Source organism: Cryptomeria japonica, chromosome 9, assembly GCF_030272615.1.
Source record: "Cryptomeria japonica chromosome 9, Sugi_1.0, whole genome shotgun sequence".
Taxonomy (NCBI): Eukaryota; Viridiplantae; Streptophyta; class Pinopsida; order Cupressales; family Cupressaceae; genus Cryptomeria; species Cryptomeria japonica.
Genome location: NC_081413.1, coordinates 540415129 through 540426429, shown reverse-complemented (window position 1 = coordinate 540426429; position 11301 = coordinate 540415129).

Below are 11301 nucleotides of genomic sequence, written 5' to 3'. Positions count from 1 at the left end.
ATTGAACAAGTTTGATATTAATTTGACATCACAACTGAAGTTTCCAACAATGGTCATCTTTCTGCCCACTCCCTCCATTATCTCAATTCCAAGGAGATGGTAAGAGGTTTTACTCATCTTCCCCCTTCTTTTCCTATGTGTTTTGAATGTCTTACATGCAAAAGTCATCACTATTCAAGCCCAACACCTACCACACCATTGAGCATCTTGCAGTTGTACATACTATTATGTGCAAACCATTGCTTGCCTCTTTTGAAGAACAAATATACTTCTAGCTATTTGTGGATGACTTCTCTCACAAAGCTTGGGTGTATTTTATTACGAGGAATAGTGAATCCTTTCCCTACTTTCAAGACTTCTACCATCAAGTTGTATGGAAGTTTGGCAAGCCTCTTCTCCTCTTCTGCTCAGATTGAGGGGGGAACTCACTTCTAAGGTATCTTTGGAGTTTTTGAAGTGTCATGACATTAAAAAATCATTTGACTATCACTTATACAACTCAATAAAATGTTATTGCAAATAAATTCAATTGAACTGTCATGGAAATGGCTCAGTGCATGCTTGTTATAGCCAAGCTGGAGGATCAATTTTGGGTAGAAGCACTCGAGATAGTTGTGTATCTATTCAATAGTGCTCCCACCAAGATTTTATAGGATAAGACACTAGAAGAGGTATGGAGTGGTTATAAACCATCAATTTCTCATCTTAGAGTATTTGGTTGTACTACATATATATGTATGTTCTAGCTTACGGAAGGAAGAAACTTGATTCCAATAAATTCAAGTGCATCTTTTTGTGTTACAGTCTAAAATCAAAAGTTTATCATCTCATGGATCCTACGATACATACTATTTATGAGAGCCAAGATGTGGTTTGTGATGAGTCATCTTTTGACTCCCTACCATGTAATGAAGATTCACCCTCTTCCCATATAATTCTCTCATAGTCAGATGATGTGATTGAGGACTCTTCTTATCAAGAAGATGAAGGTGAGTTGGAAGGGGTATTGTTTGTTGATCTTTGTACTTTGGAGAATAATTCTTTAGAACAGTAGCAACGTCTATATCCAAAATGGGTTCAAAATACCATCAAGGATTCCCACCTAAGTTCTCTTCCAAACCTCTCCATAGGAGTAAGGACACAAAGTCAGGAAATAAATAAGGTGAATCTAGAATTGAAGAGTTAAATTGTGAAAATTATTAAACCTGATACAACTTGTGAGGCCCTCAAACAACCACATTGGAAGAAAGACATGGATGTTGAGTATGAATCTTTGATGAAGAATGAAATTTGGGAGCTTGTCAATTTTCTTGTAGAAAAGAAACCCATAGGCTGCAAATGAGTTTTCAAAATAAAATATAAACCAAATGATTTAGTTGAAAAATATTAAGCATGTCTTGTTGCAAAGGGATATGCTCAATATGAGTGCATTGATTATGAGGAGACCTTTGCACCCGTTGAAAAGCTCAAAACCATCTGACTTGTGTGTGCTTTAGTTGTGTAGAAGGGATGGAGGCTTCATCAGATTGATGCCAAGAGTTCTTTCTTAAATGGTGATCTTGAAGAAGTTTACATGGTCCAACCCAAAGGCTTTATCAATGAGTATAATGTTGGACATTACTGCTGCTAGGATATGTTGTCATTGATGTCAACATTGTCCTGCTCCAATTATTGTAGATTGGTTTATTGGGATCATGGTTTGGTGTATGGAGTATCTCTAGCTTCATTATATTCTTCTGTATTGGTTTTGGTGATCCAGGAAGCTTAATTGATCATAACATATGATCCGGTTTTACAGTTTGTTTATTTGATCAGTGCTTTGTAGAGTTCAATATTTCCTCTGGTATATTCCAGTGTGATCAGATCTTGAGCTGAGATTTTGGAAGATTGTTTGGGATGATCTTGTGTATCTTCATTTTAGATGGTTCATGATTTGGTGCTCTGCAAGTTATCTTTTCTTCGTGACAATTGTTGTTGTTTAAGTGTTCTTGAGGTTCAGATGTTGATCAATGAAGATTTGGTTAAGTGGTGCTGGTGAAACTATTACTGATGATTCTAATGTGCTTGATGGTGTTTCCTAAGTATGTCCTATTTTTTTTGGTGATCCACATTGATTGTTGTGCGTGTTCTTGATGATTTTTCTGAACCGAAGATGTTCTTCGTGTTATGCGGTTTTCCTGGTGGTGTAGCTTGTTGCGCTTGATCTTGGCACGATTTCCGGTGGTGATGAGAATTTGGGAATTTGGTTTAGGACCATGTTATGTCATGTATATCATTATAATGGTTCGGTGGTCGATCTTTGTATGGTGTGATGTAGTTTTGTAATTGTGAGTTGAGGGTTTAGCTGACCTTGTTGTCAAGGTTGATGATTTGTATATATAGGTGATATTGTCATGTAATTTAGGTATCATGGTTGTGTCTGCATTATTAGAGAGTGGTGTATGTATGAACAAGTGATTCATCCATCAACATTGTGATTGATCAGTTATTGGTGTTGCAGAGCAGACATTGTGCTTAACTGGAACTATCATTAGGCATTTGGAGATGTTATTCTTTCAATTCATTCCTTTTAGATTGTAGTCTGAATCTTGTTGTAAGTCAGTGAGACTTCCCTGAGGATTGTAGCCTTCTAGGTTATCATCTTTTGAGTAGTGAGCTCTAGGAAGTGTGCATGGAAAGTATCATCTTATTGTGGGTGGGTTTCCACCATGGTTTTTTCCTTAACCGGGTTTTCCATGTCAAAATCTTGTTGATGTGTGTCGTGTTCTCAATTTTCTTATCTTTGTTATTTATGCAGTTTATTAGATTTATTTTTTGTGGTTAAGTTTGTAGATCTGGTGAAAACTGATTCAACCCCCCCCTCTCAGTTTTCCTTAATTGTTGTTACCAACAATTAGTATCAAATCTAGATCCTTTGGAAGAAGCTTAACCGCTTGAGGAGATCCGAGATGGAAACTGGAAGTGGAAGTGTTATCTTTAAGATGGAGAGTCCGAGATTTGATGGTGGTAACTATGCTATATGGAAGAACCAGATGGAAGTGCACTTGAGATGTCTTGGAGAAGATTACTGGAAGATTACAAAGAATGCATATTTTGTTCCTTCGAATGGACCGATTACTGCTGATGAGATCAATGAAGCTAAAAATAACATTAGAGAAAAGGAAGCATTGCTGAGTTCCCTGACTGATTCAGAGATGACAAATGTAATGGGACTTTAGATTGCACATGAGATCTAGGAGAAGATTGAAACCTGTATGAAAGAGATAAACAAGTCAAAGTTACTAAGTTGCAGAGTTTGAAAGGAAAGTATGAGATGTTGAAGATGGGATAAGATGGGAACATAAACACTTTCATGGCTAAGGTGAATGACCTTGTCCTAGGTATCAGATGTTCTAGTGGAACCCTTGAAGAAGATGAAATTGTTGCTAAGGTACTGAGATCTTTGCCTCCTGCTTACAAACATAAGGTAGATGCTATTGATGAGATCCAAAGTGTGAATACTATGACAAGAGATATGCTGGTTGGAAAGATTGCTGCATTTAAGATGAGCAAGTTTGGTGAATCACATGGTAAGTCCGAGATAACTTTTAGAGCATATGTATCTGAAAAATAGAAATATGATCCCGAAGAATGCAGAATATCCAGATATGAAAGAGAGAAAAGAGAAATGGAAGAGAAAGAAAGAGAATTGGATGAGCTTGAAGCATTGATTTCTCGAAGATTGCCTAAGGGAGCTGGTAAGTATGATGGAAAATTGCCTTTTAAATGTTTCTCTTGCAATAAGGTTGGAAATTTTGCTTCTAGGTGCCCAGAGAGAATGGATAAATATGATAGGCATGATAAATTTGATAAGCATGGTAAGAATGATAGATATGAGAAGCATGAGAAGTATGATAAGCCTTACAAGTCTAACCAAAAGTATAAGCATCAGAAGAAATTCTACTATGATGTCGATGAAGGTGTTATAGATGAAGAATCAAAAGGAGATGAAGTTGTTTTTATTGCTATCAAATAAGATGGACCAATGCCTGTTGATTCCATAAGTTGCACTATTGAGGAGAAAGCTTTAGTTGCTAAAGTTGAAGAGAAAGATGAATGGGTGATTGACAACAGTTGTTCACATAATATGACTGGTGATAAAAGAAAATTTGTGAATATAGAAAGGTATGATGGTGGAATAGTGAGATTTGGAGATGACAAAGCATGTGTGATGCATAATAGAGGTTCTATTTCCTTTGATCGTAAGCATAATACTGATGATGTCCTATATGTTGAAGGTTTGAAGCATAATCTTTTAAGTGTTGGATAGATGGTTGAAAAAGGTTATGATTTACAATTCAAGAATGGTAAATGCAAAATCCTAAATGCCTCCGGTAAAGAGATTGCATGTGGAACTAAGACTGAAGGTAATATCTTTCATCTAAATGCTGGTGAGAAAAGTTGTTTGATTGCTCAGATTGATGAAAGTTGGTTATGGAATAGGAAAATATGTCATGTTAATTTTGATTCAATGATTAATATCAGTTCTACTCAAGCTATTAGAGATCTCCCTAAGATTGTTAAGCCTGCTAATCTAGTATGTAAAGAATGTCAAATGTGTAAGCAAACAAGAATTTATTTCAAGAGAAAGAAATATACATTTGATGGATTGAGAGATCTCGTGCATACTAATCTATGTGGACCTAAAAAATGTTAGAAGTGTGCAGGGTGACATATATTTTATGCTACTAATTGATGATTATTCTAGGATGATGTGGGTTGTCTTTTTGAAGGAGAAATCAAAAGCATTAGACAAGTTCAAGATATTCAAAGAAAAGGTTGAGACTGAGACATGATTAAAGGTGAAATATCTGAGATCTGACAGGGGAGGAAAATTTTGTTTCAGTGAGTTTAATTCATTCTATGAGAAGCATGGGATTAGAAGACAATTATCTTCTCCTAGAACTCCTTAGCAAAATGGAGTTGTTGAAAGGAAGAACAAGACTGTTTTGGATGCTGCAAGGACTATGCTGATTGAAGGAAATATTCCAAAGATCTACTGGAGATAAGCTAGTAGCACTGCTATTTACACATTCAACTGAGTTAATATTAAAGGTGATACCAGTAAGACTCCTTATGAGTTGTGGTTTAGTCATGTTCCTACTGTGAGATATTTCAGAATATTTGGTAGCAAGTGTTATATCAAGAGAGATGAGGATATAGGAAAGTTTGATGCAAGAAGTGATGAAGGAATTTTCTTGGGATACTCAAAAAAGAGAAAAGCCTACCAGTTCTACAATAAGAGACCGAGGAAGATAGTAGAGAGTGAAAATGTGAAGGTTGATGAGAACCTTGGAAAAGAGATTAGACCATGCAGATATGATGATGGTAAACATGTTATAACGCCTATTCAGACTGAAGAATTGAAGCAGAATGATTTGATAGAGACCGTTAATCTAGATGTTGCTGTTGTCGGTGGAGAGGTGCAGGAACTTGAAAATCAGAACAATCAGAAGACTCTGAGGTATGTAAGATTAAATCATTCAGAAAATCAGATTATTGAAGATAAAAATAAAGGTATAATGACTAGAAGACTAGCTACTGAAGAGGTATGTTTGATTTCCAAAATTGAACCTAAAGATGTTGTTGAGGCTTGCAAAGATGAAAACTGGATGAGAGCTATGGAAGAAGAATTAGATCAGATTGAAAGATAAACACATGGGAGATTGTGCCTAGACCTAAAGATAATAATGTTATTGGTAGTAAATGGGTATTCAGGAATAAATTGAATGAAGCTAGTTAAGTTGTTAGAAATAAAGCAAGACTAGTATGCAAAGGATATTCATAGAAAGAAGGGATTGATTATGAGGAGACTTTTGCTCCGGTAGCTAGACTTGAAGCTATTAGAATGCTATGTGCATATGCTGCCTATAATGATTTCAAGGTATATCAGATGGATGTCAAGTCAGTCTTTCTGAATGATCATCTTGAGGAAGAAGTCTACATTGAGAAACCTGATGGATTTTCATTATCAGATGATGGAGACATGGTGTGCAAATTGAAGAAATCTCTTTATGGATTGAAACAAGCCCCTAGAGGCTGGTATGCTAGATTGAATAAATATTTGTTGAAATTAGGATTTAATAAAGGTACTACTGATAGTAATTTGTATTTCAAGACTGAGAGTGATAACATCTTAATTGTTGAAGTCTTTGTTGATGATATTATCTTTAGAGGAGATGATGACTTGAGTATGAAGTTTGTCGGTGATATGTAGAAAGAATTTGAGATGTCTATGATAGAAGAAATGAAAATTTTCTTAGGTTTGCAGATTTCACAGATTGGAAAAGCTATTTTTATATTTCAAACTAAATACGTGAAGGAATTATTGAAGAAGTTTGGATTAGATGACTCCAAACCGGTTGGAACTCCTATGGTGATTGGCTATAAATTATCTAAAAAGGATGAATCTTTGAAATCTAATCAGTATTTGTATAGATCTATGGTTGGTGGACTGCTATATCTTACTCAGACTAGACCTGACATTATGCATGCTGTGTGCATGGTTGCTAGATATCAAGCTGATCCAAAAGAGAGTCATGCCACTGTTATTAAGAGGATATTCAGATACTTGAAGGGGACGGTGGATTATGGTTTGTGGTATCTGAGGAATGATGATTTCATGTTATGTGATTACACTGTTGTTGATTGGGCTAGTGATGTTGATGACTAAAAGAGTACATCTAGTGGAGCATTATTTTTAGGTAAGAAATTAGTTTCATGGGTTAGTAAGAAACATTATTTAGTGTCCTTATCTACTGCTGAAGCTGAGTACTTTGCTGCTGCTAGTAATTGCACTTAGGTAGTTTGGATGAAGCAAATGTTGAATGATATTAGAGTTATCTATGATGAGTCTTCTATCATATACTGTGATAATTTCAGTGCTATTAATATGCCAAAGAATCTGGCACAACACTCAAAGACTAAACATGTGTCAATCAAATATCATTTCATGAGAGAAAAAGTCAGTGAAGAAGAAGTTAAGTTGGAGTATTTATCTACAAAGGAACAAATTGCTGCTATTTTCACTAAGCCTTTGCTTGCAGATACATTTTTCTATTTGAGAGACAAGTTAGGGGTATCTACCCCTCATTATGAGAACTAGATGCATTATGTTGCATCAATTTGGTGGATCTTAGAGCCTTATCTTTCTAGCCGGATTAATGAGTTGGTACTGCTCCTTTGGTGGAGTAGTTTGTTGGATTGGTTATATGTTTTAGGGGGAGAGTAGTTTAGTTTTTTATTTTGAGATCATTGGCATTGTTTTCAAAGGGGGAGAGAAGCATGTGAAAAACTATTTTATCTACTTGATCTTAGGGGGAGTTTGTTGGTTCGATATCTTCTTTCTTTGCATTGATTATTTTTCACATTCATATGTTGCCATCAATGCCAAAGGGGGAGATTGTTGGATATTGTTGCTACTAGGATATGTTGTTTTCATTGATGTCAACATATTCCTGCTCTAGTGATTGCAGATTGGTTTATTGGGATCATGGTTTGGTGTATGGAGTATCTCTAGCATCATTATATTCTTATGTGTTGGTTTTGGTTATCCCAGAAACTCAATTGATCATAGCATATGATCCAATTTTGCAGTTTGCTTATCTGATCAGTACTTTGCAGAGTTCAGTATTTCCTCCGGTATATTTCAGTGTGATCAGATCCTGAGATGATATTTTGGCAGATTGTTTGGGGTGATCTTGTGTATTTTCATTTCAGATGGTTCATGATTTGGTGCTCCACAAGTTATTTTTAGTTCTTGATAGTTGTTGCTGTTTGAGTGTTCTTAAGGTTCAGATGTTGATTGATGAAGATTTGATAAGTGGTGTTGGTACAACTGTTACTGATGATCATAACGTTCTTGCTGGTGTTTCCTAAGTATGTTCTATTTTTTTTGGTGATCCACATTGATTGTTGTGCATGTTCTTGATGATTTTGCTAAACCAGTGATGTTCTTCATTTTATGCGGTTTTCTTGGTGGTGTAGCGTGTTGCAGTTGATCTTGGCGTGATTTTTAGTGGTGATGAGAATTTGGGAATTTGGTTTAGGATCATGTTATGTCATGTATATCATTATATTGGTTTGGTGGTCGATATTTGTATCATGTGATGTAATTTTGTAATTGTGAGTTGAGGGTTTAGTCGACCTTGTTGTCAAGGTTGATGATTTGTATATATAGGTGATATTGTCATGTAATTTAGGTATCATGGTTGTGTCTACATTATTAGAGTGGTGTATGTGCGAACAAGTGAATCATCCTTTGGCATTATGATTGAGTAGAGAATGGTGTTACAGAGAAGACATTGTTCTTACCCGAAACTATCATTAGGCATTTGGAGATGCTATTCTTTCAATTCATTCCTTCTAGATTGTAGTTTGAATCTTGTTGTAAGTCAGTGAGACTTCCCCGTGGGTTGTAGGCTTTTGGGTTATCATCTTTTGAGCGGTGAGCTCTAGGTAGTGTGCCTAAATGCTAGTGCATTCCCCATTGTAATATTTTTACATACTACTGCAGAGTATCATCTTATTGTGGGTAGGTTCCCACCATGGTTTTTCCCTTAACCAGGTTTTCCACGTCAAAATCTTGGTGTTGTGTGTTGTGCTCTCAATTTTCTTATCTTTGTTATTTCTGCAATATATCAGATCTATTTTTGTGGTTACGTTTGTAGATTTGGTGAAAAATGATTCACCCCCCCCTCATTCACCCCCCTCTTATTTTTCCTTAATTGTTGTTGCCAACATATAACCTCACAAGGTATGTCATATGATCAAGTCATTGTATGGTTTTAAACAAGCTCCTTGGGAATGGTACAACAAAATAGATGGTCACCTTTTGTAGTATGGTTTCATTTAGAGCTCCTCTGATACTTATTTTTACATTAAGAAGGTAGGGAAAAATATTGTCATACTTGTGTTGTATGTGGATGATCTTGTGATTACATAAAGTCTAAACAATCTAATTGAAATTATTAAGCATGATCTAAAGAAATCCTTCAACATGACAAATTTGAGGCTACTTCACTATTGTCTAGGCTTGGAGATATGATTGAAGGAGCATTATATTTTTATCTACTAGATGAAATATGCTAAGAAAATTTTGGAAAGATTTGGCATGTCTAATTATAAACCTATACCCACTCCGATGGAGAAAGGTTTGCAACCCTCTTGATTCTAGGATTCACCACAAGTTGGTGCGACTCTCTATAGGAATCTTATTGGGAGTCTTATTTACTTAACATATACTAGACTAGATTTATGCTTTGTTATCAACTATCTATCTTGGTTCATGCAAGAACCAAAGAAATATCATTGGATTGTAGCTAAGCATTTTTTGCAATATGTCTGAGGTACTCTTGAGTATGGTGTAGAATGTATGAAGAACAATCAATTTTTCCTCAAAGGATATGCTTATTGGGACTATGGTAGATGTCTAGATGACGAAAAACCAACATCAGTGTATATTTTTTTTTAATCTTGGATCTGGTCCTATTTCATGGATAAGTAAGAAGAATTCACTTGTTTCTCTCTCATGCACCAAGGATGAATATCATGCCACATGAGGAGCTATGTACAAGCCAATTTGGTTACATCACATTCTAGCTGATGTGGATATTTCTAAAGAATAGTCACTAGATATTTATGCAACAATCAAGAGGTATTGAAGATTGTCAAGAATCTAGTTTTGAATGAGCACACAAAACACAAAGAGGTTGAATGTCATTACTTTCAAGAGCAAGTGATCCACCACCATATTTAGCTACAATATTGCTCCATTGATTCACAGATTGCTGATATATTCACAAGGCCTCTTGGTAAGGTGAACTTGAGTTGTTCTGGGGGGGTGAGTTAGTTTGTTCTATTATATCCATTCCTTAGCTGCATTATACTGTTTCTCAACGATATGGAATTGGTCCAAGGTATAGACTTGTATTGATTCTCTAGCATGTGGTAATGCAATACATTATTTTGAGTTTTGCTTCTTCTATAAGCTCTCACATATGTCATGCCATTATTTTTTCAAATATATTTCACTAGGTCTTGAGGCTAACCTATACCCTTATATTCTTTTGATTGATGCAAGACATAAGGCCATATTGTGCAATACAAAAGCTCTAATTTTTGTAGTTCCACAAATTTGAGAGTCAATCTCACACATTCAAATTAAAATAAACCATAACAATTTAAATGACTCTTAAAATTCATCCAACATTGGAGTAGATTTTAATAATGCTTAAGGGCAATTAAAGACTTTAATAATGCTTTGCTTGCTAAATAGGTTTGGAGGTCTTATGGTGATAGAAAGGATTGGAATTTGGTTTGGTTCAACAAATACCTTAATGGTATTCCTAATATGGTGTCTTTATTTCATTCCTCTGATATTCTACATGGTTCCTTCATCTAGAATAGCATTCTCAAGGCTAAAAAGGTGGCTGAAGTTGGAGCTGGTTGGGTTTTAGGTAAGGGTTCTTGTATCAGATTTTGGGAAGATGTTTGGATTTTTGATGAACCCCTCTATTTGCACCCTGATCTATTGTCCTTCATCAATATTTTCAAAGCTAGATTTTTCTCTTTTGTCTTTGACTACTGGAAGAATAATTCTTGGGTTAATCTGGAGGAAATCAATGCTGTCTTTTCTCCAATCCAACAGTCTATGTTGTCCTTGTTTCTTAATCCTTCGGTTGAAGATTGTTTTATTTGGAGGTTAACCCAAGATGGATCTTTCTCTGTAGCTTCAGCTATTAATAGATTGGTTTCTCCCCTGCCCCATCCTCCTATTTAGGCCAAGGCTTGGGTTAAAAACCTCAACCCTAAAGTTAATATTTCCTTCTGGCTTCTGCTCCAAAATAAAATCCTTACTACTAAAAACTTATGTATGAGAGGATTCTTGATCCCTAATAGATGTCATTTGTGTCTCAATGCCAAAGAATCCATCTCTCACCTTGTGCTTCACTACCCCTTCATAGCTGACATTTGGAGTCCGGTCTTGAAGAAATGGAAGATAACTTGGGTGTTTTCGGATAAGGTGGAAGATTTCTTTGTTCAATGGAAGTGTCCCTCATCCAATTCTTTTATCAAAATACTCTCATCTCTGCTGTGTCCCTATGTCTCATGGCATGCTTGGAAGGAAAGAAACAACATAATCTTCAAGGAATATTTTTGTTCAGCTGAGATTGTTTTTGACAAGGTGTAGAGAAATTAAAGAAAATATGAAGTTAATTTGTTGTGGCATTAACCACCTTCCCTCCACTTCTATATCTGAGG